Below are 13736 nucleotides of genomic sequence, written 5' to 3' on the forward strand. Positions count from 1 at the left end.
CTGAAAAATTTCAAAATATTTCTTAGTTGGAAAGCTGCTACCAGACTCCTCTAACAATTGTGTGAATATATTTTATGAGCAAGATTATCAAAAACATGCATGCTATTAGTTTTTGCCTCATATTAGGTGATATGGTGAGCAGAACTGCCATAATTCCAAAAGTATGCTGTCTTTTAAAATAAACAAATGTTTATTGCTTGCAATACCTGTTTTTGTTTATTTTTTTATTTTTATTGCTTTATTTTTCCTTTTAAAAATTCTGGAATAAAATAAATTTTCACCTTCATTCAAAAGTGGGAAGCTGACAGAATTCAAGGCAGAAGCTTCTAGGAAGGAGAAATTAGGAAGGTAAATAACTGAATACTATTACAGGTAGTACTCGAATTACGACCACAATTGAGCCCCATTTTTTGCTGCTAAGTAAGGCATTTGTTAAGTGAATTTGTCTCATCTTACGACCTTTCTTGCCGCAGTTGTTAATTGAATCACTGCAGTTGTTAAATTAGTAACATGGTTGTTAACAGTTAACAGTGGTTAACAGTTGTTAAGAGCCGAGGTGGTGCAGTGGTTAGAGTGCAGTACTGCAGGCCATTTAGCTGACTGTGATCTGCAGTTCAGCAGTTCAAATCTCACCGGCTCAAGGTCGACTCAGCCTTCCATCCTTCCGAGGTGGGTGAAATGAGGACCCAGACTGTGGGGGCAAGTTGCTGACTCAATTTGCTAAAAAATTTGTAAACCGCTTAGAGAGGGCTGAAAGCCCTATGAAGCGGTATATAAGTCTAATTGATAAATAATAAATTAAATGTATCTGTCTTCCGCATTGACTTTGCTTGTCAGAAGGCCACAAAAGGAGATAGCATAATCTTTGGAACACTGCAACCGTCATAAATGTGAGTCAGTTGCCAAGCATCTGAATTTTGATCACATGTCCTTGGAGATGTTGCAATAGTTGTAAGTGTGAAAACGGTCATACGTCACATTTTTCAGTGCCATTTTAACTTCAAGAGGTTGCTAAAGAAACTGTTGTCAGTCAAGGGCTACCTGTATCGGTAATGGAAAAAAAAATCCATGTTGCTCTCATTGTAAATTGAATCTTACCATCTCCTTCAGTCGCTTTCCCATTCTCGGCTGTAGAATTAGTCTTTCACCAAAAGGTGCCTCACTAGATGGCAGTAATACCTTAGTTTCTGAAGAGATTTATTCATGGTCACCTTCCCCCAATTTTCTTGGGTTTATTTAAACACACACACACACACACACAAAACACACAAGTGCTTTCGGTTGTGTGTGAGGCAAGGGTCTTTTTTTAAAAAAAAAAGCAGAAAGAGTTGCTTCTTTTTGAAGATAGCGTTTAAAAACATATAAAGTATAACATCTCCTTTGAGTCAAGGTTGACTTGTGGTGACTTCATAGAGACGTTCATGTAGTTTTCTTGGCAGTGCTATAGAAAGGGATTTGCTCTTGTTTTCTGGCTTGGTTTTTCCAGTCTAAACCAGAGCCTGATGTCTCCCATCTGAGTATTAATCAGGCCTGACCTTGTTAGCTTCCCAGCCCAGACAAGGTTTGCCAGATGCTGCTGTCTGCTGAGTTTTTTTTTAAATGTTATTTCCCAAATATTCTTTTCAAAATCTGGCTATAGAGTTTCATGTGCTGAGATGTGGAAGGATTAATGGCAGCTTAGCAGGGTATCCACATTGTCCTAAGAAGCAATATCCTGAAGGCCTCTGTATCAAGCCAGCTGTTTGGGTTCTCAGTGACAAACATCAGATAGGCTATTTCAGCCAGAAAGCAATTGCTCACCTGTTTTGTCTAGTTCAAATCTCTTCAGTCTGGCAGCTCCAGGTGTGAGACAAAGGTAACTTTTAGAATCCTTAAGCCACCTTCATCAAGGAATGCTGGGAGTTGTGGTGCCCATATATAAAGGAATCCCCCAAGTTGGGGGAAGCTGATCTGATTTCTACCATAGAACTCAGAATTGAGAATGGTGGTAGAGGTAAAGGTTCACCTCGCACATATGTGCTAGTTGTTCCCAACTCTAGGGGGTGGTGCTCATCTCTGTTTCTAAGCCAAAGAGCCAGAGCTGTCCTAAGACGTGGTTATGTGGCTGGCATGACTAAATGCTGAAGGCACACGGAACACTGTTATCTTCCCACCAAAGGTGGTTCCTATTTTTCTACTTGCATTTTTACATGCTTTTGAACTTTGGTTGGCAGAAGCTGGGACAAGTAACGGGAGCTCATTCCGTTATGCGGCGCTAGGGTTTCAAACCGCCGAACTGCCAACCTTTCTGATCGACAAGCTCAGCGTCTTAGCCACTGAGCCACCACGTCCCGAGTGGTGGATAGTGCTTTGCAATGAAAATTTTTTATCCCTCAGAAGACGCATCTACCAGAAATTTGAATGCAGCTTTCAAAAAACAACAACAGCAGAATAAACAGCTTCCATAGGCTGAAGTGGCAAATATTTAATGTGACTTCCCTATACACTTGAGCAGCAAAAGAGACCTGGCTCCCATAAATCTAAATGGAATCGAACCCTACGTACTGTCATTGCTACCACCTGTATGTGTCCTACTATTTCATGCCAAAAGGATGGGTGTGTAAAAAAGATCTGTTACATTAGATTTGTGCAAGACATGCTTGAGTATTGCATACAGTTCAGTCACATGTTGTTGTTAGTTGCAAAGTTGTGTCCAACCCATCGCGACCCCTTGGACAACATTCCTCCAGGCCTTCCTGTCCTTTACCATCCCCCATTTAAGCTCACACCTACTGCTTCGGTGACTCCATCTAGCCATCTCATTCTCTGTCGTCCTGTTCTTTTGCCCTCAATCTTTCCCAGCATTAGGCTCTTCTCCAGTGAGTCCTTCCTTCTCATTAGATGGCCAAATTATTTGAGTTTCATCTTCAGATCTGGCCTTCTAAAAAGCAGTCAGGGTTGATCTCCCCTAGGGCTGACCGGTTTGATCGTCTTGCAGTCCAAGGAACTTGCAAGAGTCTTTTCCAGCACCATAGCTCAAAGGCGCTCAATCTTCTTATGGTCCAAATTTCACAGCCATACATTGCAACTGGGAAAACCATAGCCTTGACTATACACACTTTTGTTGGCAGGGTGATGTCTCTGCTGTTTAGTATGCTGTCTAGATTTGCCACCTTGATTTAGGTAGCATACCAACAGTCAAATGTTGTATGAGAATAATTTATTGGAAGCTTGCTAATAAGACCAATCACATCATTCCAGTCAAAATGCCAAAGATCATGGAATTTGATAGACATAAAATCATATTTTTGTATCAACAAGGCCACACTGAAAGGGAAATCAATAAACAAACTGATATTCAAGATGTGGTATCCAAGAGTGAAAAACAATTATGGTCATTAAAACATTGCTGCAACAAATCTAGTGGCCTAAGCCTTTTGCATAGTTCTCTCTCTGGGTTCCACCACAAAACCGCGCTCGACTAAACCACGCCCAACTAAACCGCGTCGCTGATGTCATCAACAGGGCGACAACAGCGTGGAGACAGAAGCACACTGTAAACCCTAAACCTAAAATTAACCCCTAAACCTAAACCTAACCCCCCTAAACCTAACCCTTAACCTAACCCTAAACCTAATCCTAACCCTTAACCTAACCCTAAACCTAACCCTAACCCTTAACCTAACCCTAAACCTAACCCTAACCCTTAACCTAACCCTAAACCTAACCCTAAACCTAACCCTAAACCTAACCCTTACCTTAAGTTGAATCGGCTTGCTTTCAAAGCGCTATTTAAAGCGCCCTTCTTTCTCCGCGCTGGCTGTTGTCACCCTGTTGATGACGTCAGCGACGCGGTTTAATCAGGCGCGGTTTAGTCGAGCGCGGTTTTGACGGGTCACGCTCTCTCTGTCTCTCTCTCTGTCTCTCTCTCACTGTTTGTGTATGTATGTATTTACACACACACACACACACACACACACACACAGACATACACACAAACAGTGTTCAAATTTGTAAAAACATTTCTGATGTGGGATACAGGTTTTATGGATAGTCCGCAAGTATCATAAAGCGTTTCTAAAGTTTGGATGAGCTATCTTATCTAATAAGGTTGCCTTTCTCTGTGTTATTGGTTACTGCTTTCCAGATAGTTGGCTGAAGGTGCCCCAGTTTAATGACTGAATTTAAAATGTCTAATATTACAAGGTCACAATGTTTGGCAGCAAAAAGAGCCTGGGGCACCTCTACCCCCATGGAAAAGGGTAATGCGTAAGGAAAGGGGGAAAGGTTTTTATTTTAAAAAATGTGGAGAGTAGGATTATTAAGGACCTGCTTTTCTCTACATCCTTTTTTTCTGGCTTCTTTTGTCTCCAGTATGACGAGTAATGTGATTATCACTACACATTGTGAATGGATAGATTGACTAGGAGAAATTCAATAACTATTTTAACATAGAGTAAAATATTGTACAATTACTTGTAACATATGGAGCTGCAAAGCCTGCCTGGCCAGAGATGTTAAAACCCTTCTTGGCAAATTGACTTTCAAGACTTTTGCAGAACAGTGAAAACCTCCAAGAATTATTGAGCAAGGACTGGGAGAAGCAATTAGGGCACGAGTTTGCATTCCTTGGGGAAAATCCCTTTCTTACAAGTTCAACTCCCTTCAAGTTGCTATCTCTCTTTAGTCTCTCAAATGTTGTTGTGTTCAGATTCCATCTAGGTTCTGTGGTCAACGTAATCTGATGCACACAGCAAGGCCATTGATTCCAACTGGATAGCTGCACAATTTTAGAGGGTCTCCTAGGTTATTAAGATAAATGAAGTTGTGGAGTGCCCAGCCAAATTTTCTGTGGCATGGGGAGCTTCCACCAGAGTTTGGCAGCTTGTTTTGAAAAACCTTGGCAGAAGGAGCTTCTTTTTTTGTTTTTTTTACTGTGCAATTCAGACTCTCTGTTGGCAGTCTACAGACTATGCCAGAACATTTTCAGTTGACCTTGGGCAGCATAATCTCTTTTTAAGCCATTTGTAAAAACTCGAGTAGAATAGTTAAAAGTTGCCAAATAACGCTCTCCAGTAGTAAGAAAAGGGGAACTGAGAATAAAAACACAGGCATGCTAGAGTTTTAAGCTCCATTAAAAAAAAAAAAAAAACGAAGCTATCATTAACCGGGTCAGTGAAAGGTGGTTTGGCTTTGCCTCAAAGACATTTCATGCCATGGAAGGAACCAATTCTCCTTGGCAAGGTGAAGAGGTAGTTGATTATCCTTAACTACAAGTAGGTATTTGCCCACCCTCCCTCTGAGCTTTGTCTGGCACCTTGAGTTTCTGCAGATGTTTTTTCATAGCTATTTGGAATTATTAGAGGATGCTTCGGAAGGGAGGCAAAGTAAAACAGTGTGGCCACTTCATTCAGAGAAATCTGTATGAGAATGTGGGACAGGAGCTGTGTTGCTTTGCAAAACACTTTCAAAACTAACCTGCTGGTGTGAAGTCAGGTGGGCTGTTGAGAACATTGTCCTTCCGTCATACAGTAAGGGGAAGCCTAACATTTTCTAAGTAATGAGTTCAACCATTTACAATTGCTTACCATTGAATATTTCCCTCCTAATATTTAACCAGATTTTGTCTTTTTGTGATTGATTATTATTCCATGACTCATGCTCCAAGTTGGTAAGGAAAACCTTGTGGCTTAATTATTCCTATTATTCTTCTTTGAAGATGTTCCAATTTGTCTGAAACCTTCTTAAAGTCTGGTGCTCAGTCGGAGTGGAATTATCTTGTGATCTGAGAACAATATTTCTGTAGCATCTTAAAACTGTGGGGTTCCCCCCACCCGCCATTGCATCCTCATTATAGTATTAACTCATAATCAGCTTGTGATTTAGGTTCTTTTTCTCAACTGCTCTTACCAACACAAAATCTTCTCCTCTATATTTGTACATTTGATTTCTTTTCTGAAGTGATCAATTTTAATTTGTTTGGCCCTTTTCTCTAACCTTTCAAAGTGGTTTTGAATTTTGCTTCTGTTTCATAACAATGAGCATTTGCTTGGTTTTATGTCATTTGCAAATATGAGAAATATTTCTTTTATTCCATTCTCCAAATTATTAATGAAAACCTAGTAAAATGTCAGCTTCTGGGCCAACATATTGCCTTAACACCCTCCTCTAATTTTATGAGAATTTGTTGATGAATTTTCAAATAATTTAGGAAACCATTTATATAGAGACACTCAAGTGTCTTTTTGCCTTTATTTTCCTGTTAATGTTTTGTGAAAACGTATTTTCAACTCCTACTCAAAATTGCTATTTTTTATTCCGGCTATGGGAATGAAAAGAATCCCAAATCAACAATGGCTCCTGTGAATTATTGATGTTGAATTGCCTATGATCTCCCAAAGGCCACAGTTTAGAAAATTTCCTCTTGAAGTTAGGTGACCAGTTCAAAGAAAGCCTGTGACTTCAATTAGGTGGGAAATAAAGTCATATGTATATTTAGGGGTGTCATCTTCCCTATGATTTGTTGTTGTTGTTGTTGTTCAGTCGCTAAGTAATGTCCAACTCTTTGCAACCCCATGGAACATAGCACACCAGGCCCTCCTGTCCTTCACTGTTTCCCAGAATTTGCCCAAATTCATGTTCATTGCATCAATGACACTATCTTACCATATCATCCTCTGCCATCCTCTTCTCCTTTCCTAAATTAGGGTCTTTACCAATGATGGCTTCTCTTCTTTTTCTGCACTTCTGCTTCGGTAGCTGTCCTTCCAAGTAATAGTCAGGATTGATTTCCTTTTGGATTGTTTGATTTGATCTCCTTGCTTCCAAGGGACTCCAACACCATCCCTATGATTTAACAACCATTCGACTGCTAAAACCTTTAGGAATTCAGCAGTTGGATAATCTGAACGGTGCTACAGGCAGGATATTAGACACATGCACATTAGGGAAAATATTAGTCATGCACTTGCAGAGAAGTATCTCAATTTGGAGGCCACAAATTAGATTTAGCCCTTTCAATCATTGACTTGATTGGCAGTTTGATCAAATTAGAACAGAACAGAATAACAGAGTTGGATGGAACCTTGTAGGTTATTTAGTTCAACCCCCTGCCCAAGCAGGAGACTCTACACCATTTCTGACAGATGGTAATCCAGTCTCTTCTTGAAAGCCTCCAGTGATGAAGCTCCCACAACTTCTGAAGGCAAGCTGTTCCATTGGTTGATTGTTCTCACTGTCAGAAAATTTCTCCTTATTTCTAGGTTGAATTTCTCCTGGATCAGTTTCCATCCTTTGAACTTAAATATATAGTTCAAATTGCCTTTAAACTATACATTTGAACTGAATATCTGTACTGCTCTAAATGAAAGAAGAAGAAAAAAAATCTGTGTAAGGTTTACTTTTATCAAACTAGCAAATTCACCAATTTTGGAGGAATGATCTCAGTTTGCACAGCTTCCTTGCTCCAAAGCTTGCAAATCTGCTCTACCTCTCTATGAAGAGGCCAGATTCAGAGTTATGAGCTTAAAAGGAATGGGAAAATCAATTTTACTGATGGAAAGATAAGAGAAGAACATGAACAAAAGACTTATACTTGGCTCATCAAAGGTGATTGACTGTTTTAGAGGAGCAGAAAAACCTAGACAATGAAGCCATCCTTTCTTTAGTATTTCATTTATCAAATTTCTATACAGATGAAAATCTGATGGGATATTCAAGGGTTGATTTAATGTGATACATTTTCTTGTGTAGTGATTACAACATAATCACTACACAAGAAAATGTATCACATTAAATCAACCACCAAAATTAGTAAATACTTATAGAAATAAAATTAACACAATTGCTGAGGACAACCAGAACTAACATACATTTACAATCACCAATCTGCTAAATTACAAAAATTCTCCAGAAGAACTCCATCTTGCCTATCTTCTGAAAGGCAATTAAACATACGGTAAATCTAACCTCTGTGGCAGGGGTGTCAAACCGGCGTCATGATGCATCCAGACCATGGGGCTGGGAATTTGGTTCCACCACAAAACCGCGTTCGACTAAAGGGAGCTCGACAAAACCGCGTAGCTGACGTCATCACAGCGCGACAACAGTGTGGAGAAAAAAGCAGGCTGTAAACGCTAAACCTAAAATTAACCCCTAAACCTAAACCTAACCCCCCTAAACCTAATCCTAAACCTAACCCTAACCCTTAACCTAACCCTAAACCTAACCCTAAACCTAACCCTTAACCTAACCCTAAACCTAACCCTTAACCTAACGCTAAACCTAATCCTAACCCTTAACCTAACCCTAAACCTAACCCTAACCCTTAACCTAACCCTAAACCTAACCCTAACCCTTAACCTAACCCTAAACCTAACCCTAACCCTTAACCTAACCCTTACCTTTTTCTGTTAATGTTTTGTGAAAACGTATTTTCAACTCCTACTCAAAATTGCTATTTTTTATTCCGGCTATGGGAATGAAAAGAATCTCAAATCAACAATGGCTCCTGTGAATTATTGATGTTGAATTGCCTATGATCTCCCAAAGGCCACAGTTTAGAAAATTTCCTCTTGAAGTTAGGTGACCAGTTCAAAGAAAGCCTGTGACTTCAATTAGGTGGGAAATAAAGTCATATGTATATTTAGGGGTGTCATCTTCCCTATGATTTGTTGTTGTTGTTGTTGTTGTTGTTGTTGTTGTTGTTGTTGTTCAGTCGCTAAGTAATGTCCAACTCTTTGCAACCCCATGGAACATAGCACACCAGGCCCTCCTGTCCTTCACTGTTTCCCAGAGTTTGCCCAAATTCATGTTCATTGCATCAATGACACTATCTTACCATATCATCCTCTGCCATCCTCTTCTCCTTTCCTAAATTACCAATGATGGCCTCCCTTCTTTTTCTGGAGGCCGAAGTATCTGCACTTCTGCTTCGGTAGCTGTCCTTCCAAGTAATAGTCAGGATTGATTTCCTTTTGGATTGTTTGATTTGATCTCCTTGCTTCCAAGGGACTCCAACACCTAACCCTAAACCTAACCCTTACCTTAACTTGAATCGGCTTGCTTTCAAAGCGCTATTTAAAGCGCCCTTCTTTCTCCGCGCTCGCTGATGACGTCAGCGACGCGGTTTCATCGGGCGCACTTTAGTCGAGCGCGGTTTTGTCGTGCTACGGGGAATTTGACAGCCCTGCTCTAAGGGAAAACTATTTCAATCAACATGGGCCATATCAGAGAATCACCACTTTCCTGCTTCACTATGCCTTACTTCATGGGAATCAAGACAACCATTGTTCTCTTGGGAGGCAAGTATTGAATGGGCTATTTATGACCATTGAAGGTGGCCCTGGAGGTATCTTCACAGCTAGCCATATGGGCCTTTGTAGGTTAAAACTCACACTTTAAATTGCACCCAAAAACTTACTGGCAATCAAGGCAAACAACTAATCTTGTGGGAAAGGAAGCTAGATAATCTACTCCCCCAAAAGGGAAATGCAATCGTTCTCAACTATAGGGGGATCCAATGATGGCTTACCCTGCCTCCACCTGCTGAAGGCAATCATTCCTCCCCAAATGAACATTAATTGTCTTTCAGATCCAGCCTGTCAGTTCCCTTCCAGATCCGTGCAGGAGCTAGGAGCTAGCTGCCTATAAGTGGCAAAGGACAGGCTAGAAAAAAAAATCTACCAACTTCATGGAGACCAAAAGAAGTCCCAGCGGGATGGAGAGGCATCAACTAGTCAATGCTGTGGCTTCTGCCCATGAGGAGTGAGGGTGGAAAAATCTGAGTGAATTTGTGGGCAAAAAGACCTGTGGATTGCAACTTCCAGAATCCTCCAGTATGGCTAGCTAAAGAATTCTGGGAGGTGACATCCACAGGTCTTAAAGCTGCCAGGTTTAGAGACTCTGCAATAAGGGGAAGAGGATATTGTAATTTTGCTGTCTTTATTTCCATGATGCTAACCCAAACCTGAGGTTCTACCTATACTGGGGCAGATTCACTTTTCATCTTCTTCTTTGTAGGTACTCCTTATGTCATGTGTCAAATTGAGCAAAGCTTTTCCTGTTTGCTGATCTCAGGGCAGTTGTTTACAGCAGGGCACCTGCAGAGCCGAGGTGGCGCAGTGGTTAGAGTGCAGTACTGCAGGCCACTTCAGCTGACTGCTATCTGCAGTTTGGTGGTTCAAATCTCACCGGCTCAAGGTTGACTCAGCCTTCCATCCTTCCGAGGTGGGTGAAATGAGGACCCAGACTGTGGGGGCTATATGCTGACTCTGTAAACCGCTTAGAGAGGGCTGACAGCCCTATGAAGCGGTATATAAGTCTAACTGCTATTGCTATTGATATTGCTATCCTGCCCCAAGCCCTAACATATTGTAGAAGTATCATCCCTACTACTCCATCTTTATAATCAATGGTCAACCAGCGAACTCACCTGAATTGAGACCATGGATGAGGCAAAGTCAGTTTCTAATTATCTAATACATTTGGTTGTTAGACTTGACAACATTGAAGAAGGATACCCAGAACATCAAAATAGACCTGAAAAGCAGTAGGAGGTGAGTGAAAACCAGTTCTGAACTAGAGAAAGATTACATTTTCATTAGCTGTTTCAGCTAGCATTACAGGAATGTTGTCGAATTAAAGATGAGAGTGGGGATGTTGTCGAAGTAAAGTTGAGAGTGGGAAGCCAAAGACTTCAGCCTTCATCCCATTTAGGCAAGCTCCATATTTGCAGAGGACAAACTAGAACAGCCACCCATCCATCAACTGATACAAAAGCTGTGTTTTTGCATAAATTGCCCAGTTATTTTAATTACATTTCCTCATTTTTGAATGTAGATGAGCCAAAATATAATGCATTTCTCACAAGATAAGAACTTCCCCGGGCTGTATCTGGTAATGATCTCATATAGCTAACACAAGGAGCTCTCATAGGAGATTTCAAAATAAAGAGTGTGAACACTCCTAACACTCCAGGGAAGAATGGGCAATCCTCCAAACCAGGGGTCTCCAAACTTGGCAACTTTAAGACTTATGGACTTCAACTTTCAAATTCCATAGCCAGCCATACTGTTGAAGTCTACAAGTCTTAAAATTGCCAGGTTTGGATCCCTGCTCCAAACCATCTCTCTAACGTCCCAAAGGTGCTTTTTCTCCACAGAGATCTCTCTAAAGCTTGAGGTGTGGTGCCAAAGTAGTTCCAAATTGCCTTCAGGTTTCACCAGGACCCAGACTGTGGGGGCGATATGCTGACTCTGTAAACTCCTTAGAGAGGGCTGAAAGCTCTATGAAGCGGTATATAAGTCTAACTGCTATTGCTATTGCTATTCACCAGGCCAAAATGACAAGTATTAAACACATGGGGAGATATTAATAGTAACTGTATTTAATTAATTAAACAAATCAAAATTAAATCCAATCAAATCATTAAACTTTCCTGACATTGCTAGCAATTGAGTTTGACATGAAGGAGACTTGATTTATTCACCCTAATGCAGTATTCAAAGGTCAAATACAGCCTTCAGATGGAAAATGATTGTACACTACTGTTTTAAAATCAGTATCTGACAGTGTTTTCATTTTATGTGTAAATTATGATAAGAATCCAGGAGGTGAACAATTTTTGTGGTTTGCTTAGCAGTCTGATGAGATCTTTCATCAGACTACACAAAAAATCAAAACTCTAAATAATTCAGCTCAATTCAGTTTTAACTTAAATTCAAATGCACTTTTAAATCACTTAAAGTGTAATTTCTTCAGAAGTAAGTGGAGTAAACTGGTAGATTAGCATTGGAAATATTATTTTAACATATTCATTGGAGAAAGAAAAGCGTACCTTTTGTAATAAAGATAAGCCAAGCCATATAGCTAAGGCAACATGAAGCTTAATAGGGAAGAAAAATCAGGAAATATAACAGCTGCTTGCCTTATCAGCTAGACGTCACACCCTTCCTTGTCCATAATTGTATACAACTGTATTCTTGTGTATGTAATTAAATGCTTTTGTGAAGTACTTTGAATGCTGGGTAATATTAAAGGCACCATTAAGACACAATATGCAGTAAACAATGTTTAAAGCAAATGTAGCTGAAGTTGCTAACATTTGAATAATATCCACCACCAAAAAGTCTTTGTCTTTCCATGAGGTTTTACCTTTTTGCCTGGAGAAAAGCAAACTGTATACTAAATAATATGTACTGTACAGGGGTGGGTTTCTCGCCCCGTTCCAAACGGTTCGGTTGGAACGGGGCCGGCGGTGTCCTCGTGCACGCGTGCAGTGCACGCATGCGTACTAGCATCTGTGCGATGCTCCAGCTGCTCCTGGAGGATCACGCAGGCGCTGTATGCGTCCTGCGCATGCGTGGAAGCGCAGAACTCATCAAAACCGGGTAAGGAGCGCGGGCGGGCGGGCGGGCCCTTCGCCGTTCCCGGAAGTTGCTTACTTCCGGGTTCGCCGACCAACCGGTTCGCGGGGACCGCCGCGAACCGGTTGAAACCCACCCCTGGTACTGTACAATGTGCACTGTATATTGGATAATACCTGCTGATATTAAACATGCTATACTATTTAAACAAGCAGGAAACCATGAAATGTACCATAGCAAAATATCAAAATCATACAATATGGGAGACAACGAGCAATCTCGGGTGTGGAATTGTTTTAGTACTTTAAAAGACATTTGAAATTGCCTTATTTATGAAGATTAGTGTACAAGGACAAGCCACCGAGGACAAGGTCACCTTGTGGACTTCTGGGCAACAGGTCAAGACTTGAGAGAGGCAACACTGATAAGATCCTGGTGACAGTTTCTTGGATACAAGCAGCTTGTTTCCAAGCGGAGCGTTTTCAAGCTTTTAAAGGAACAACAAAAGTCTGTTTGCTCGAATCTCTCCCAATCACAGCTCATTATGACCAGCCAGAAAACTGGGCTTGGTTGAGCTCCTGTCTCATTCTGTTTCTTTCTCTCCACGTTGGCCCAGCCAAACTGAAGGACGTTTGACATGCAATCTCAAGAATACTTTCCTCCTTTAGCCACATTTCCTCCTCCACCTCCCTACTTGTCCCCCACTCCCCCAGTGATATTTTCCAGCACTTGCACTCCCAAAACTCAACTGTTTGTTAGGCTGTGGTAGATGACAGTGAGTTGTAAACTGTGATTGAAGCAGACAGACATGGTGATCCCTGCGACTCCTGGCACCAGAACAGTTCATAATAAATTTTAGCTTATTTAGCATCATGCTCAGTTTCAGTTGCATAGGTTTTTTTTTGCTCTAGAGTGTGTTTGTTTTCCCTACAATGTGAACACTTTAAAGCAGTGTTTCTCAACCTTGGCTACTTGAAGATGTCTGGACTTCAACTCCCAGAATTCCCCAGCCAGCGAATGCTGGCTGGGGAATTCTGGGAGTTGAAGTCCAGACATCTTCAAGTGGCCAAGGTTGAGAAACACTGCTTTAAACTATAGAAACCTTATGCATGTTTTGAGCATTCATCTCGAACATTTCTCAACTAGATGTTGATTTCTCTCCATGGACTTCTTCAAACATGGTTGGGGAAGAGAAGCTGGCAAGGAACAGCTTTCCCATTCTTAGGTTGTCGATAAAATTTGTGCCACTTTGCCTTTGAAAGACATGTCCTATTCTTGTCTCACTGTTATCGTTCTAAGATGTAGTAACATGCAATACTAATGTGCAAGACAATGTTCTCCTTGTTCTGTAAGGATTTATAGCAGATGTGTTTCTGTGAAGGTAATATCTAC

Source organism: Thamnophis sirtalis, unplaced genomic scaffold (assembly GCF_051295495.1).
Source record: "Thamnophis sirtalis isolate CommonGarterSnake01/CBP01778 unplaced genomic scaffold, rThaSir2_p1.2 scaffold_2, whole genome shotgun sequence".
In the NCBI taxonomy this organism is placed as follows: Eukaryota; Metazoa; Chordata; class Lepidosauria; order Squamata; family Natricidae; genus Thamnophis; species Thamnophis sirtalis.